This window comes from Panthera leo, chromosome C2, assembly GCF_018350215.1.
Source record: "Panthera leo isolate Ple1 chromosome C2, P.leo_Ple1_pat1.1, whole genome shotgun sequence".
NCBI lineage: Eukaryota > Metazoa > Chordata > Mammalia > Carnivora > Felidae > Panthera > Panthera leo.
In genome coordinates, this window is record NC_056687.1 from 58,140,857 (window position 1) to 58,159,937 (window position 19,081).

Here is a 19,081-nt window from a genome sequence, read left to right on the forward strand (position 1 = left end):
ACTACCATTGAAAACAATGTTCCGTTTAGTTTGCAAAATCAAAGTCAACTAAATTGAGGATTAGAGATAGATGAAGGTGGATGCTACAGGGTTTTCCCCATCAGACAATAGGACATCACACGTAATGCCAATGATTTTCCACAATGCATATGGCGATTGGATTTCTAGTATCAGTTCAATGAGTTCTATGTAATTAATTCTTACTCCTCTACATCTTGAGTCATTAGTTTGATTTCACAAAGTCATCTATTTATGGACTAAAAGAAGTCCTGAAAATCTGAGTTAGCCGCCTAGTGCTGTCTCATGCTTGTCTGTGCAGTGTCAGCTCAGAAACCTCTACCCACAAGTCTGTTCTCTGAAATCTCAAGAGTGAAGAAAGAGTATCTGGTAAAGTCCTATCCCCAAGGCTCTGAGACTCTTTCTTTGTTGAAGGCATGATACAGTCTATAACTTACAGCCAAGTGTCTAGGCAAACATGAGAGGAAAGTAGAGACCACTCGGTAAGGATAAGAGTAGGTAGCTATGGTTAATCTGTGGTGAAGTTAATGAGTGGTATAAGCAAGGAGAGTTAAAATCCTCTATCGGGGCATAGGACATTGGACTTATTTAATCAGCATTTCCCCTGAGGGTAAGAACATATTATAGAGGATGAGGACATTGGCATATATCCAAGACCTTTCTGTAAAGGGCGCCATCTCTGGACTTAATATATATTATAATATTTCACCTGTACCACATTAGCCTAGGGAAGGATGAGCTCCTCACTTGATTTGACAAATCTTTCTATGCCATTTTTGATGGTGTTGAGCTATTCATCAATAAAGGGCATAGCAAACCCAATTATTTCCAACATTCTTCTTTTCATAGGTCAAGGAACAAATCTTGCGCTCGCCAGGGGTCCTCTGGGAAAACTTAGGGATAGTTCATATATAAAAGATATCTTGGAAAACTTGTTTGGTTTTTTTCCCCCCTGAATTTAGGGTCTGATTTTGGGAAGACAAAATTAAATATTAATCACAGGTGATTTCGTTATGTGACTAATAAAGGATTGTGGATGCCTAAGAACAATATTTGCAATTTGCCTACCTAATAAAGCAACAATAGATTACTCTGTGATAAAGAGTAAATCTTAAATAATTAGGAAATGAGGAATTTTTTGGCATTTAAATATTCAGGGATATCTCTCAGCACAAAACACAAAAAAGTTACTCTTGTGAGATACTGAATCTCTGTTCTCTGGGCAGATCACATAGAAAAATAACCTTTTGTTACCTTTCATAAGCATGGGCTGATTTCTCCAAGATCAGTCTGTCATTCCAATATAGATAACTGCGTTTTAGTTTTATGTTAATAGAGCATTTGTCATGCAATACATTTTTTAAACAATTACTTTATGAGTAAACCCATCACAGTTGTGCAAGCTTTGCCAAAATTTGACCGTTTTAATTACATTTTTATAGACTTACTATTTGCAAGTATTATCAACCAAGTCAAATAAAGCTCCCTTCGTGCAAACCTACAATTTAAAAAATTTTTAGCAACTTTTGTTCTCCATGGTCTTCTTTCAATTCTGGAACAACCAGATACTTTAAGACCATAGTACATAACTTACAGATATTGGAAATTATGTTTAAGCTGACACATCACAGAACATAATTACTATTGACATAAAAAGGTGTGCCACAATGATCATTCAGTTTAGTTGAATACAACTTCTATATTTTTCTTAATCTTAAACATAACCTTAGCTTATCTTTTCAGTAAACTAATACTATAAGACATTTTAAAAATTTCAGCTAAACTAGGGGCACCTGAGTGACTCAGTCAGTTAAGCGTCCAGCTTCGGCTCAGTTCATGATCTCACACTCCGTGAGTTCGAGCCCCACATCAAGCTCTGTGTTGACACCTCAGAGCCTGGAGCATGCTTGGGATTCTGTGTCTCCCTCTCTCTCTGCCCTTCCCTTGCTCACTCTGTCTTTCTCTCCCTCAAAAGTAAATAAACATTAAAATAAAATTTAAAAATTTAAAAATTTAAAAATTTAGCTAAACTAATCTCTAGAAGAAAACAAATCCAAACTTATTTTAAATATGAAATTATGTGTGTGTTATACTATACACTGATAAAACAAGGAAAAGACATATAGCTGTTTTTTAAACCAGATTGTCAAATCACTTTGACTTGTGTGAGAATTTGTTTTGATCACGTAAACTTGTTTTCTTGCTTCTGAAATCAGCATTTTTTAAAAAAAAATTTTTTTTAACGTTTTATTTATTTTTGAGACAGGGAGAGACAGAGCATGAACGGGGGAGGGTCAGAGAGAGGGAGACACAGAATCTGAAACAGGCTCCAGGCTCTGAGCTGTCAGCACAGAGCCCGACGCGGGGCTCGAACTCACGGACCTCGAGATCATGACCTGAGCCGAAGTCGGCCGCTTAACCGACTGAGCCACCCAGGCGCCCCTGAAATCAGCATTTTTTGATGCGAAAGTTCTTTCTCTTAACCATAAACATGTTTAAATTTTTAGAATTTCATTTTATTTTCTTCGAATTTTCAAAATGTTAGTTTTATCTAAATGCTAATTAGTCCCTGTAAACCAATCAGGACAGAGGTCCTTCATTTTAATTTATTATTACTCTCAGAAGGTCAGAAGATGATTCACATGTACCCAGTGATTTCCCCCCCCCCCCCACCTCAGGTACAGAGACACAGAGAAAGAACTTAAAGTTTAGTTCCATAGCTTTGGCTACAGGTCAGAAGTAAACACTGGAACATAAAATTTCACTGTTCCAGATCTCAAGAGACTGCTTGCTTTTCCACTGGGCACAAAGTATTGTCCTGATGTGAACTCACAGATAGAGAAACAACCAACAAATGAAAACAACAACAAACACAAATGCTCAGTCATCTGTCACTGAGCAAGGCTAGATTTCAGTCCTACCTGAGCATCCCAAGTGGCCAAACTGAAAACCAGATCCCCAGGCCTTGCTGCCACCAGTGGAGATAACCACTGGTTGTGTGCAAACCAAAACCCCGGTCAAACTTGGCCAAGAATCAGATACAAAAACAAAGCACAGCCAGAAAAGCAAAAACTGCAGGAAAATAGCAAGTCGGTGAAGGTAAAGTTCTCCTGCCATTTGGGATTTACCCCAGGAGCCCAGAGAAGCTCCGTCTGGGCTTCCAGCCCGTCAGATTTATGTTGTGAGCAATGCAATTTAATGGACTCCGTAGGATGAGTGTACTTGAGCATTTCACAGGCACCTCCAAGATGACAAAGCCTAATTTTCAAAAAAGAAACAGAACTCTCACACAAATGTAAAATGAATAGATGCCAAAGATTGAGTTAACTCATCAGTGAGGAAACCAAGCAGAGTAAGGCTGGTTCACTGAGCATAATATCTGTAGTACTTTTTAGCTAAGTTGTTTCATACCAGTGTTTCATCTGGATTTTTTTTTTTTTACTTGCTCAATCTTTATGTGAAAGCTCAAGGTAGTTGTATTGAGTATTAAAGATTGAACCCTAATTATGAACCTCCAAGGGCCTATTATAAAGTATAATAATCCACTTTGAGTCTATATTAAATGGCCTTCAACTGCTGTGCTATTTGAGATGCTTAGTTTTTTTATAATTTTTATTCCTTCTTTCTTGCTCTCAACTGCCAATTCTTGCCTTTGTCATTATGCCAACCTTTTCTTTCTTTTTTTTAATGATTTTAGAAACCAGATATCAAGGCTTGTTTAAAAATATTCCAAACTATGAGTTACTAGGTGCAAGTGAGGTCTTGAGAAGGCTCTGTGTGCATGAAGTGAGTGTATTTCAGTTTGCCAATCTTGTGACATCCTTTTGGGCTGATCTGTGGTTGTTTAAACTCCTCAGTTCTGAGCTGTTTTCCATGTAGAGGACATTAATGGATAAGATACCTCTCGAGGGCTAGGATGCTGATTCTTTGACAAACAGGATATTCTAGAGGCTAGAGAAATAATTGTACAGTAGACAGGCTATTCTTAAATTTTTTTTAATGTTTATTTTTGAGAGAGAGCAATTGGAGGAGAGCAGAGAGAGAGAGAGAGAGACAGAATCTTAAGCAGGTTCCAGGCTCTGAGCTGTCAGCACAGAGCCCAACGTGAGGCTTGACCTCACAAACCATGAGATCATGACCTGAACCGAAGTCAGATGCTTAACCGACTGAGCCACCCAGGCGCCCTGACAGGATATTCTTTTACTCATCTCGTTTGCTACCTACCTCCCTCCCAGTAATGTGGAGGTAGTGATGGCATCTAGTGCATCTTACAGTCCAGGGAAAAGACATTTTAAAAAGAAAAGGGGGAAAATAAAAAACTCTGTAGTAAACCCTGCTGCTGTTAAGAGTTTTCCTTTGGTTACATGGCCAAAAGCATCTGTGCGATATCATGGAGAACCAATGGATTCCCTCACACTGCATTGTAGCAATCCAACATTTTCTTTCTGGCTGATGGCAGTCATCTGGGGTGCCTTGATAAATAGCATTGTCGCCGTATAGAACTCAGTAGGGCCACGCTTGCTCTTCATTTCTCAGACACATTGTAATGTGATGCAGGTCTCTGAAGCACCACAGAATAAGGTTTCTGACTTTCTACATGCTCTCCCTTCCTGAAGACAAGGGTGGCTTTCTTTCAAGGAAGATACTAATATTCCCATGGTGTTATTATCTGAATAGGTGAAATGTCTGGGAAAGCAATTCTGTACTGTTTGGAAGATATTTAATTCTAATAGGTTCTCTGAAAACACTTTACAACTGAAGAATTGTGGGTTGTACAAGGCTGAGACCACATCAATCTTACTCTCTGCTATATATCCACCTCCTAGCAAGATGATTAGAGTATGGGAAGCATTGTGTATGTGGGGTTTTTTAAATGTTTATTTACTTTTGAGAGGGAGGGAGAGAGAGTGCAAGTGGGGGAGGGGCAGAGAGAGAGGGAGACAGAAGATCCCAAGCGGGCTCTGCACTGTCAGCACAGAGCCCGACGTGGGGCTTGAACTCATGAACCGCCAGATCATGACCTGAGCCGAAGTTGGATGCTTAACCGACAGAGCCACTCAGGCGCCCCTGTATACGTGTTTTTGAAAAGAGTAAATGAATGTTTTTGATACCCATTCACAACATTCATTCTGGCTTTCCTTATTTTGTGGCTGAAGGTTTTGCCCCTAGTTCTCAGACATATCAAAGTTAAGTTTATGTACTTAGTTCCAGGTAACTCTGAAACTCTGTGCAAAAGGACAAAAATATCCTCAGCATAAATGTATTCTTTGTGCTTCCAGAAGCGGGGTGATTCTCTTCCAATATGCCATCAAAAATGAAAAGATGAAAATGAGTTGCTTTTCCCTATTTTGAAAATTTCACAACATTCTTGGTAAGAACTGGTGCTCTCCAGGGTCATATAAAAACCAAGGCTGCAGGCCCCATAGTCTCGCTTGTGTACTCTTGAGCAGACCAGATACCTAATGTTTCTAAGATTAAATATAATCTTACTGGAGTGTATTTAAGGAATTATAGCATTTTATAAAATAAATGTATATGTTCACTAATCTTAAGATGGTAAGGTGCAGATACCATTTTAGAAATGAGACAGTACAGGTTAGTACTATTCACTTTTGTAATTAGGAAAAATTGTGTGGGGACCCAAGAAGTGTGAGCCTCGTCGGGTGAAAGTCCCTCCACCTGTAGACGTGCATTGCTCCCTCTTCCTTGCGATTCCTGACTCCAGAAGACAATTTGGGCATTAAGACTTTGATAGCATTTCTCGGGTGGAAGCAGAATAGACAATGTTATGAGCATGCCTAATGCAACCTAGCCATTGTATTATTTTTTCCCCCCTAAGACGAATGTGTTTGAAATGTGAAGGCCAGCTTAAGTATTGAGAACTATTTTTTCATCCAGTCTCATGGACTTGGAAGGCATCTCCTCCTGGTGTGGCCCTTCCTCTTGCTACATCCTGGCTATAGTTTTAATTTTACAAAAATGGTTGCACTAGTGGGAAGTGAGCCAGTTAAACTGCAGATGGGTGAGAGGTTGGTTTACTGACCAAATAGAGTTGGTGGCTCAGACTTTGTAAAGAGATATTTAGAAATCATGACTCACTTTCTATATTCTGCATCGGATTGTCTCTCGTTACATTAATCATTAGTTTAACCTTTGGATGTAGCATAAGCCTTAAATTGACTTGTTTCTATGAAGGCTTGCTTTTCTTAGCTCTGATGCTTGAAACAGTCTGTCAGTTCTCTGCCATTCTGCGCCTTCTTTCACTTTGATGCCTTACCTGGATGGTCTGTCGGATCTAGCTCAGAGATATAACGGAAACCGTAAATGTGAGCCGTATATGCAATTTTAAATTTTCTTACGCTGAGAAAACTTTTTGAAAAGATGAAATTAATTATAATATATGGGGCAGCACAGGATTAGAATGCTGATGTTATTATCTACTGCTTAAGTAAGCTGTCCAGGGGCTCCTGGGTGGCTTAGTCAGTTAAGCACCTGACTTTTGATTTTGGCTTGGGTGATGATCTCACGGTTTGTGAGTTTGAGCCCCACATTCAGCTCTGTGCTGACTGTGCAGAGCCTGCTTGGGATCCTCTGTCTCCCTCTCTCTCTGCCCCTCTCCTGCTTGTTCTCTCTCTCTCAAAAAACAAAACAAACTTAAATAAGCTGTCCCTTCTCTAAGCAGACATTTTTTCATTTCTAATAAAATAAGAGTAAAATTCTGTAAGTAGTGAGTAATATGAAGAAGACTACTGTCTATGGTTAGATCACTTTGGGTCATCAGAGAATAAACTAAAGACTTTCTGTATTTTTAAGTAGCAAATTGTTGGTATATATGTAGATGTTCAGTAAATATTGAAGGAATTAGAGGTGCCTGGGTTGTTCAGTCAGTTAAGCATCCGACTCTTGATTTTGGCTCAGGTCATGATCCCAGGTTCACAGGACAGAGCCCCATGTCGGGCTCTGTGCTGACTGTGGAGCCTGCTTGAGATTCTCTCTCTCTCCCTCTGCCCCTCCCCTGCTCATGTGTGCACACACACGTGCGTGCTCTCTCTCTCTCCCACCCTCTAATATACACACACACACACACACATATATGTGTGTGTGTATGTGTATATATATATATATATATCATTCACAAATTAAGAGTGCCAGCTGTCCTTGGTTAACTGAGAGTAAAAACAGTTACTACATCTTTTTGTTCTTCTTCAATTGGATCACTAGGTGGGTAGAAGAGGAATTGGAAAGAAAAAAATAGCATTTAGCAATAGTCTAGTGACTCCACATTGGGGAAACACAGAGCCAAGGTCTAGGTATATGTCTTTGTTAACGATAGTCTGGACTGTTGCTATTAAAAGCAGGGTTCTCTATACTTGAGAGCAAACTCTGGGTTCTTGTTACACCAGCACTACAAGCTATTGCCTCTTGATGGTGCCACACATTTAAAGATTCGTGCTCAGACTTGAGGGATGTGTGCTGTGAATCTTCACATGGGTTAGCATTCTGGGCTAAACGCAGAAATAGATCAGGCACCTTGGACTAAGAACTGGATGCCATGTCTGCTAAGGAACGAGTCTCATCCTTTTTTAGGTGGTAAATCCATATAGGAAGGCTTGCTAACCAAATAAGAAGTAAAGCTCATAAATAAAATTCACAGAAAAATGTACAAATGATGAAAATTGAAAATAGAGTATATCAATACCAACAGGGTAATGTGGGAGTGCCAGTGATGCTTCACAGAAAAATGATCCCTGTATTGGTTGTTAAATTATCGAAATTAAAAGCCGTTTATGGATCTACCCTTTTAAAAATTTCTCATCCATAGTTTTAGTGACCATGCTGGCTAATTGGAATGTGAATTTTTCTTCCCCGATTCTAGAAAAGTTTATGGGAATATTTGCTATGAAGAGTGCTTTTAAAGTTTGTGATTAGTTTTTCCACAAAAATTATAAAACAGCTATTACAATAGAAACACATACATGACTTTTTCATTGGAAGGATTTTATTAACCATTTCAATGTGCAGATTAAAATCTAACAGGCACTTGAAAAAAGTTAATCTCTTTATTTGAAGTAATTGTAGATTTACGTGCAATTCTGGGAAATAATTCAGAGAGACCCTGTGCACCCTTTACCCAGTTTCCTCTAGTGCTAACATCTTGAGAAACTATAGTTGCAATATCACAGCCAGTATATGGACATTGATACAGAACAGATCTATCACCCCAGTCTCTCCTGCAGGCCTCCTACAGCCTCTCCACTTTCCTCCTACTCTCAGCTCCTCTTTAACCCCTGACATCTGTTCATCTGTTCTCCATAGCTATAATTTTATCATTATAGGACAATTACATGCATGCAGTCATATGCTTTGAGTTTAGCTTCTTCCTCTCTGCATAATTCTTTGGAGATTGGGCCAGGTTGTTGCATGACATTCCCTTTTCTTCAGCTCCAAGTCTGGGATGTATGAGGTAAAGGAAATCACTGGGAATTCATTTCTGGGTCCCTAGCTGCCTAGCTGATCAGCTGCCTTTTCCCCATCTTTCAGTCTTCTTACATTTGTCCTATTTAGAACATGGCCAGGGTTCTTACATGTACTTGGTGGGAGGAATAGGGAAAAGTACCTCCTCTCCAACTTCCCAGAGGCAGAAGTCAGGGAGGTTCATGTTTTAAGTTTCAGAACAGCCAAGAACTTTGCTCTGGTGAAGTCTAATTGACCTCAGGGGGGAAATCTTTATGTTTGGGAGCATGTTCTGTTGAAGAATTTGGGTTTGGAAAAACTGATGTTTCTCATTCGAAATTCCTAAGACCGTATCCCAGCTCTGGGATTGTAATTTGGATTTTGAGAGAAGACAGTTTTAATAAAATACGGAGTCGAATGAAAAGGAACAAGTTTCTCAGACATGGATTCCGCTTTCATTTTGATTACAGAATAAGACAGGCAGGATTCTGAAAGTCCATCTTTCTCCTTAGATCCTGAAAACAAAGGCCTAAATCATGTCACGCAGGATTGCAATTTTTTTTTTCAACGTTTTTTTTATTTATTTTTGGGACAGAGAGAGACAGAGCATGAACGGGGGAGGGGCAGAGAGAGAGGGAGACACAGAATCAGAAACAGGCTCCAGGCTCCGAGCCGTCAGCCCAGAGCCTGGCGCGGGGCTCGAACTCACGGACCGCGAGATCGTGACCTGGCTGAAGTCGGACGCTTAACCGACTGCGCCACCCAGGCGCCCAGGATTGCAATTTTAAAAGTTGTTCCGGGGGGCGCCTGGGTGGCTCAGTCGGTTAAGCGTCCGACTTCGGCTCAGGTCACGATCTCACGGTCCGTGAGTTCGAGCCCCACGTCGGGCTCTGTGCTGACGGCTCAGAGCCTGGAGCCTGTTTCTGATTCTGTGTCTCCCTCTCTCTCTGCCCCTCCCCTATTCATGTTCTGTCTCTCTCTGTCTCAAAAATAAATAAACGTTAAAAAAAAAAAAAAAAGTTGTTCCGGGAGAAAGGAAAATGGAGTTACTTTCTTAACATCTCCAATAGGGAAAGAAGACTTGTCACTGTTTATTTGGCATTTCTCTATATAAAACTGTCGCATGCTTTTTTGAACTTTAGCACATAGTATTTGCCATTGGCTTTATCTCTCATAAGTAGTTGCATTACAGAACTTTCAGTTGATGCATGATAGTCAACCCTTTCTTTTTTTACATGTTAACCTCTCCCACTTTTTTACTCTACCAACTTCTTGATGCATAAAAGGAGTCCCTTACTTTGTTTCGGGATAGATTCTCTGTTACGAAGATTCAGTTGTGGTACCTGTCATGCACTGATTTTGATTGAACAAAAGAAAATATTACCTACATTCTAAAAGTACGGCAGCAGATGGCATTTTATAAGTTATGATCCTTCAGGGGAAACAAACAAACAAAACTATCCTCTGGAACTTGGTTAAGCCAAGGTGAAAATGTCAACAAATGACAGTATATTAGACTTTTGTTGCGTTTCCTTTAATGATGTGGAGTAACACATTTGTTACACATTTGTTAACAGAAGGGGTTTAGGCACTTTGTAGATTTTCTTCTGGAACACTGTCCACGGAAGAGTGTTACTTCCAAAAATAATTGGCGTACTTTTTAGATACTATGTGGAAATTATGGATTACATTGATCACATGAGTTTCCTTTCTTTATGGCCAGTGTTTTTCAGTCTGTAGGAAGAAGTGCATTTTCTTCCTTCAGTGATCTGAATTGAGGCAATAATGTTACAGAGTCATTCATAATTGGCACTTTCCTTGAAGTGCTATCTATTAATATTTTAAGAATAGTTCACCTCAACCCTTATATTATTCACCTCAATTTCTTATAAAAGTAAAACTTCATCATTTGCATGTCTGCCAGTTGAGTTGAAATGGCAAAATGATGGCAAAAGGCATCAGGAAAAGGACTAAAATACAGAAGATCTGAGTTAGATGCTTCTTGTGGTGAGAGATTAACTTGAGTCTGCTGAACAAATTCAAGAAATAACTGGAGGTGGAAAATGCAAGTGGCAGAAAGCATTCTTGGTCTAAAAAGCAACAGGATTAATTAAATTAAGTGATAGTATTGTAGGACATTTTTGGTAAATGAAAATCAAAAATAAACATTACTTCAGCATATATATGTATTATATATAATTTATATAATTACATAGCATATTTCACATTACTGAATTATTAGATATATTAATAATTAAATATATCTGGCAAATGTATTAATGATTTAAAATGCTATATGCTAATTATATATACAAATACGTACCTATATATATATCTTAATTACAAGCTCCTAAAATAGGGACATAGATAGAAATAGTAGGGGCAAAAAGAAAAAAAAAGAAATAGGAGGGGCAAGTAGGTTTAAGAGCTGACACACCAGTGAGTAATGGTAATTAAAAAAAATAATCTGCAGTGTGAGAGATTGACTTATGAAATGAGATTAAAACAACTGAGTTTCTTTGTCTGAGTCTGAGCAAAGACAGGATATGATAAGGTCCTCAGGTATTTGAATGATGCACATACTCATAGGGCAGGAACACTAATGGTCTCTCGAGTATGAGGTGTAGCCACAGGCAGTGTGAAATATAAATCTGCGTTTTATGTCAAGCATGAAGTGTGTGCATTGGAGAGGAACATGGATTTTTTGGAGGGCAGTTCTTTCTAAAAGTTACTCTCCTGGACTTGCTGTGGGAAATCTATGTTGCCCTGTATTGATTGGGATACAGGGACCAAATGGCAGTGAGTGACTGAAAAGATTCCTTCCTCCCTGGGTTACTATGGCAACTGGGCAGCCCTCTGTTGCCCAAAGCTCAGGCATGTGATGCACCACACGGGGAGGGAGTTTTGAGCAGTGGAGGAATTTTTCTCTCCTTCCAGACTGGCAGAAGAACCCCACAGATCTGTGAATTTTTCAGGGAGACATTTGGCCGCATGATGTATTTTTCCTGTGTTGCCTTTCACTGAGAACAATTGGATTTGGCTTTTAGACTTGCTTGTTTATTAGTACAGTAATCCCCCCTTATCTGCAATTTTACTTTCCCTGGTTTCAGTTACCCACTGTCAACCTCGGTCTAGACCCAGCTGATCCTCCTTCTGACCTACCATCGGAAGGTCAGTAGCAGCCTAATGCTATGTCCCAAGACCTACATCATTCACCTCACTTCATCTCATCACGTAGGCACGTTATCATCTCACATCACCATAAGAAGGGTGCATACGGTACAATAAGATATTTTGAGAAAGACCACATCCCTACTTCTATTGCAGTGTATTGTTATATTGTTGTATTTTATTATTACTTCTTATTGTTCATCTCTTACTGTGCCTAATTTATACATTAAACTTTACCACAGATGAGTATGTATAGAAAAAACCATAGTGTATATAGGGCTCAGTACCATCGGTGGTCTCAGGTACATCCCGGGGGTCTTGGAACATATCCCCCTCACCTAAGGGAGGACTCCTGTATTCGTGATGGTTGCCTGGGAGCCACAAGACAATTATCTATTTCACTTCCATTTTTTTTTATGGAAATCCTCTTTAATCATTGATAACAAGCACTGAGCACTTGCCTTGTGACAGACACTAACTTATTCTTTAGAATAAAACTTTATCCCGCACACACTCCTTTACTGATTTCTCACAAGAACTCTAACGTTGGTGCCGATCTTATCATCTGTGTTTTGCAGACCAGATTATAGAAATTCAGAAGGTTGAACTCGTTCAGTGCTTCTGTGTTTTAAGTCTGGTAAGTGCCAGAACTTCAAATCCAAATCTTTGTTCTTCCCATTAAATCAGACTTAGACACAGGTTCTGCTCTGAAGATCCAGTGGTTCTGTGGGAGAGAGAATTCAATTTCCCCACATATCCTTACAATATATGGTTACAGAGAGAAGCACTGAGCTTTCTTCATGGAGTCCTGATATCTTTATTTCAAAGCTTTTCATCTTTCCGCTCACTTTACTCCTAATTTTCCTGGAGAAGTGGGAGGTACCCCTTCTCTTACAGAGTATCTATTCTGCATGAAGGCAGGGCACACTATCCTAGATTCCCAAGGGCTGGGAAGGATGGGAAGTGAAGTGTTGAGCTTTGGTAACTTATTTGAGACTGAGAGTGCATTTTGGGTTTGAAGGGAGGTAGGGAAGTAGGATAGTAAATCTATGGGGTGCTCCAGTGATAATAATTTATTTTTTCTTGGGGCGGGGGGAAGGAGGGGATTTGAGTACATTTGCAGACAGAGGCGAAGGAGTCAACAAAGAAGAAATAAGAATGTAGGAGAGGGATAATTGGTAGAATAAAACCACAAAGATGGGAGGAGGGAATGTGGATGTAGTGATTCAGGCAGAGGACTTCACCTTGGAGAGACTGAGGGACTCTCCTTAGACACCTGTGCTAACACTTAAATTAAATGTAGTGTGTTTCAGAAACTATTATATATGCTATTTTTAAAATCCTCATGACAACCATACAAGAAAGATATTCTAGCAATTCCACGCTTCATACACAAAGAACTAAGACTCACAGAAGCTACATGACTTGCCCAGGGCCACGCAAGTAGCTACGGAACCAGCATTCAAACTGAAGCGGTCTGGCTCCAGAGTTCATGCTGTTAGCCACCGCGGTACATTGAAGAAAGGTGGACCCAATATATAGAAAGAGGTAGAGGAGGAAAGTTTAGGGCATTGAGCAGGATGACCTTGATCTCCTTAGACAGTGTGTTTGTGTATTTGAGTGCATTGACTGTATTTGAGAAAAGGGTACTGAAAAATCACCGAGTGCCCTGATTATCTGCAGATGCCTTACCCTCCCTCAGTATCTGGTTATCCATTATTATGGAGGCAGAATAGGAATACATGATACAAAATCCTGATAGTAGCCTGCACATAACAAATGCTTGATGTTCAAGTAGTAGCCGTCACATTATTCAGTAACTCTTCAGATAACTTGCAGTTGCCTCCAGAACAGATACAGTCATACAAAGCCATTGCTCTTTCATTTGTCAGATGGGCCTCTCTCCAGTGCAGTCCTCCGATGGGGCACACACGTACATGCTTTTTAAATGATGGATGGCAGAATAAAGCGCTTCCCTGACCACAAGCCTGAAGGTAGACTTCCCAGGTAGACCGTAATATAAAATGTTCTTAACTAGACATTAAACTGACTTTTATAAAGATAATTTGTAAAACCACAAAAATGAAAACTCCTCACTTGTATATACAATTTCTTTATCAGATCAGTTGTCCTAAACTGATAAAAATACTACTAAGGCAGGGCTCCCCGGGGGCTCAGTCAGTTGAGCGTCCGACTCTTGATTTCAGCTCCGGTCGTGATTCCAGGGTCGTGGAATCAAACCCAGTGTTGGGCTCCATGCTGAGCATGGAGACTACTTAAGATTCTCTCTCTCTCTCTCTCTCTCTCTCTCTCTCTCTCTCTCTCTCTCCTCCCTGCCCCTCTCCCACACTTGTGCATTCTCTCTCTCTAACAAAAAAAAAAATGTTTTTTTAATAATAATAATACCAAGGCAATATTCTGGAAATGTGAAGGCAAGTTACGAGGTTAAAGGACGCTTGTCTCCGCATAAGACTGCCCTCTCTTCTGACACCAAGCACAAACTGAGAGACTCCCAGAAACCACCGACAGGTTCATTAACTCACTAGAAGGTCTCACAGAACCCACTGAAAGCTATTAAAGTCAGGATTATCACTTATTACAGGATTATCATTTATTTATTTTCTTTATCTACGATAAAGGATCAGCCAGGGAAGAGATGCAGAGTCAGGAGGTTCCAAATGCGAAACTTCTACTGCCCTCTCCCTGTGGAACTGGGAGTATTAGTCTACCTGCATTGGTGCGTGACAGTACGCATGGAGAATTGGCAGCCAGGGAAACCTTCCTGAGCTTCAGTGCCCAGGATTTTTATTAGGACTTCATCATGTAGGCATGACCGATTGGTGGGTTGTCCACTTGGTTAATCTTATCTCCAGGTTGACTGATATCACATGCCTCCCAGCCCCCCCAAAAAAAACTCACATGGTTGTCTTTCTGGAGTGGCCAGCCCTCACCCTGAGAGCGATTATCAGGAGTGTCCAACCTGATGCTAAACAAAGACAATCCTATCAGGTATGACATAGAGTACCTTCCAGAAGCCAACAGCAAAGGCCTGAGCCCTCTCTGGGCCAGGCCCATTCTAAATGACACAGAAAATAAATGAGCTGACTTTAGTAGGATCCCTGAGGCTCTCATCTCTAACTTTTGGGCCCATTACCTGCTTGAAATTAAGCAAGGCTTATCAGTCATAATGGGCTTCTGTGGAGAAAACGAAAGAAAAAAATCTCTCTCAGGCTTAAAACAACATGGATCTGTTTCTCCTTCACTCTCCATGGCCAGCATGGGTTGAATGAGGTCTCTGCTCCACATTTCCTGGCTCAGGGTCCAAGTTCATGGAGCCAGCACCATCTGTAGTGCCACTCTGCCATGGCATAGCAAGACATGTAATGAATCATGCACTGGCTGTCCAGGCAGAAGTGACACACGTTGCTTCTCACACTTCGTTGGCCAATGCAAGTTTGGTGATCATATGTGGTGTAGGGGTGGGGAATTGAAAAGCCATTTTACCCTGTGTCCAAAAAGATGAGAATTGATCATAATTGCCCCAGGTACTACCCCAAGGGATTTATCTCTAAAAACCAATAGACTCACATAAAAGACTTTTAGCCATTGCTTCTGTTTTTTACCTCCCGATTGTCCCGCCTAAGTGAGACATCAGAATGTGTTCATGGAATCCTGGAAATTCTGCTTACTTGTGGTCAGCTCCATCTCATTCTGCCATCCACTTTTAGGCCAGGGCCACTGACCCTTGCTGGTGTTTCATTTAGGGTTGTTGGTATTTGCTAAGTCCTGATACAAAGAGAAAGTTGACCCAGTTCCCTGCGTGTACTTCGTCCTTCTTTCTCCAAAGAATCCCGTCTCTCTAGCCGCAGAATAGTTGCTAATCCCTGAGCATACTGTGTTATTCCATGCTCTATGCCTTTGCGCATATGGTTCCTTTATAGAAATGCCCATCCCAAGTTACCTGGGTGGCTCAGTCGGTTGAGCATCCGACTCTTGGTTTCAGCTCAGGTCATGATCTCACAGTTCGTGGGATTGAGCTCCTCGTTGGGCTCTGTGCTGACAGCATGGAGCCTGCTTGGGATTCTCTCTCTTCCTCTCTGCCTGCCCTCCCCTACTTGTGTGTGTGCTCTCTTTCTCTCAAAGTAAATAAATAAACATTAAAGAAAGAAAGAAAGAAATGCCCGGCCCATGCCACTGTCCAACACCTCACACAGGCTCATATTTATCCCAAGGACTCAACTCAAATTTGTCTTCCTGGAATTTTTGTCTACTACTTCCTTATATGTGAATCTATTGGTTTTTTGTAAAGCTCCTTTACCACCCTTTGCTTTAATTGACGATTTGTGCCTTTTGCTAAGGATGTAAAGGTAGACTTGCTGTCTCTTTCCATGTGTGTATCCACATTAATGGCCAGAGAGTAACTTCATAGGTCTTTATTGAATCTCTAGGGCTAACAGGAGAGAGAAGTATGGCCCATACATAGCAGTTATAGTAGGTCCTCTTAAGAAAAAATACCTTCTTTCAATTAAATTATTTCTAACCACTAAAAGTTGACCCTTTCTTTTATATAACAAGTGACCCGACATAGTTACCTATAACGGAAGGAGTTTAGTAAAGATTTCAGCTGTGCTTGGGTATCAGCAACTGGTTTTTTGCACGGTTTGTTTGTGCATTACACTTACAGTCCTGTGGCCTAGACTGGCTGCTGTTGGTTACCAGGAGATGGATGGGGTTGGCAGATGGACGAGGTCCCTGATGGAGGGCTGTGAACTGCAGTGAGGCATTGCTAGACACATTCCTCTGACAAAGAAAGAAAGCTCTGAGGTCAAAACACATTCAGTCTGCCACTTTTTTTTTTTTTCTAATTGCCGAGGGAAAGAATTGCACACCGTTTTCTTCAGGTATATATTTTAAGATCCTGTGCCCCCATTCCAAGCGTTCTGTAATATATGCAGTATATGGAGAGGAGGCAAGGAAAATAGTGAGGGAGATCAAAAAAAAATGTATTTAAAATAATTTGATTCAAATGACCTACTTTCCAAGCCCATAACACCAATGTTTTGTGCCAATCAGATGCATAGGCCGTGCACAAACGGCTTCTCAGAAGAATGCACAGCAGAATGCTGATTGGGAGACGTGGGCAGGAACTGGACATCTTCAAGAGGGTGGCCCTCCCAACTTGGCAGGTGGCCAGGTGAAGCGCCAGATGAAATGGAGTTTTAGGTAGGGGGCCACTCATCTCATTGCCAGTCCCTGGTGGTACTTGACGTTCCAGCATAATTCTTAACAGTGCCCTGTTTGGGTCTCCAAAGTGTCCTGGTCTGGAATGGGCACCCTGGTTTTAGGTCCCCCAGAATGGAGAATATTGGTGTGATGGGTGGGAAGCAGCAAGACTCCAGAGTGAAGAGGGCTCAGGGGAGAATTATTTTATGAGCGTACATTCTGTACAGGGTTTTCCTTAAAAGGCTTCATATAGTGCTTTCCGAAATGCCTCGCAGACTCTCTTCTGACGCACTTCTCGACATCAGTTTATTTTTCTTCGGTGCAGCTTTCATGGGGCCAGTGTGTCTCAGCACAGCCTGGATTTCTTTTAGACTCACGGGCAGCAGGACCGCATGTGTGTGTGACTCAAGCCTGGACAGATTGGCTGTGAACGGGGTGATAAGAATAGAGAGAAGCACATACCAGTAGACCACACTTCCTGTGCACAGGCCTTTGAATACTGCATTTCACTGTCTGAAATAGCATTCATCTTAAGGCTGGGATCATTTATTCCCCGTGGAATTAAGCAATAGCACTGGCAGCAAAAGCAACTATTTTGGGAAGGAGATGTGGGAGGAATTTTGCCGTGTCTGACAGGCTAGGCAGAAATACCCTTCGTGCTTTTGAAGACCACGCTGTTCGCCGAAGCCCCGGTAAATGGGAATTGACGACTTTCAGATAATCCCACATGTAAGTAATGTCCAGGCTAATGTACACACACTGTGATCTGTAAAGGTCAGTAAAGACTGAGTTTAGATGCTTCAACTTAAGTCCCCCAAATGGCAGAAAGAAGAACTTTTCTTTGGAGATGAGCAGTAGCTTCTAACGCAGATGCTGTTGAGAAGGGTTAAAATATAACACCTCGTTCCTGTCCCTCTCTTGACCTATGCCCTAGAACGTTGTTTTTTGCAAATTCCCATGTAAACGTTTCTCGATTGTTGAAGGAGTTTCAAATAAGGCAATGAGGGCTGTGCCCCCCCCCCCCCATAAAGCTGAGGTGGGTAGGGCTTGGCAGCCGGTGGCAGCTGCAGAGATAAATAAACACCGGGCTCCTGGATGGGCAGGATGCAGGAGCGCGTGGGAAGAGGTTGTGCGGCTATGAGTACCTTCCGTGGGACGAGGCCATGAGGACAGAGCTGCAGCTGGAGACCAGAAGTTCAGTCAGTGAAAGGGAGGTGGGGGCTTAGAGGAGCCAGTTTAATTGTCCTTTTGATCAAGCTATTGTATTTGCGGGGGCTGGGGGGGGGGGGCATACTTTTTAGAAGACGGATAAAAGCCAGATACGACTTAAATTTTTCTGTCTTGTCACTTAATTCATGTATTTTAATGGAAACCAGGGAATAACGTTGTTCTGTTCCAATTTAACTTTTCAATTAGATGGTCCTTCAACTAGTAAAGAGCTGACTGCCAGAATTTTGTCTTTATAAATTAGCTGCCATTAGAAAGTGAAAATAGCAGCCCAGTGTTACTTAAAAGTGTTCTATTTTGTTACTGATAACCAGTTTGGAAAATGTTTATCTATGGGAGGCTTCCGAATTCTGTTTTCAATGTGATACATATAACCACAACAGGGTTTTTTGTTGTTGTTGTTATTTTATCATTTTTTTTTTCACTTTGGCCTTGGAATTATTGTGGGAGGCAAAGATGTTGAGGTTCCCCACCCCAAAGAGTGCTATCCAGGCTTATGATAAGCATCTCATAAATTATATCCTATGCCTCACAAACGTATAAGTGAATTTGCTTAAAGTCAAAAACATCAATATCTACTTGTTTTGCATGGGAAACTTGGTGAAGGGTCAGTAGTGGTATTGTTATAGATATTAATGTCCTGTATATTGATTTTTTTAAGTTTATTTATTTATTTTGAGAAAGAGAGAGTATGTGCAGGGAGGGACAGAGCAAGAGCAAGAGAGAGAGAGAGAGAGAGAGAGAGAGAATCCCAAAGCGGGCTGACTTGTCAGTGTGGAGCCCAATGCAGGACTTGAACCCACGAACCATGAGATCATGACCTGAGCCAAAACCAAGAGTCACATGCTTAACCGACTGAGCCAGACACCCCTTATATTGATTTTTGTAAGCAAGTGAACTATCATTTTATTTTTCAGTTAACTGAACCAAAGATGTAATGGTATCAGAATCTGAAATACCTTGATGTCTTTCTGTCTGGACTTGACAT

At 40.9% G+C, this 19,081-nt stretch overlaps 1 protein-coding gene across 3 annotated transcripts in view; it reads left to right on the top strand.

Moving 5' to 3' along the window:
* Positions 1–19,081, top strand: part of PHLDB2 (pleckstrin homology like domain family B member 2) — a 110,539-nt gene that overhangs the window by 21,784 nt on the left and 69,674 nt on the right. The gene's annotated exons all lie outside the window — the stretch shown is intronic.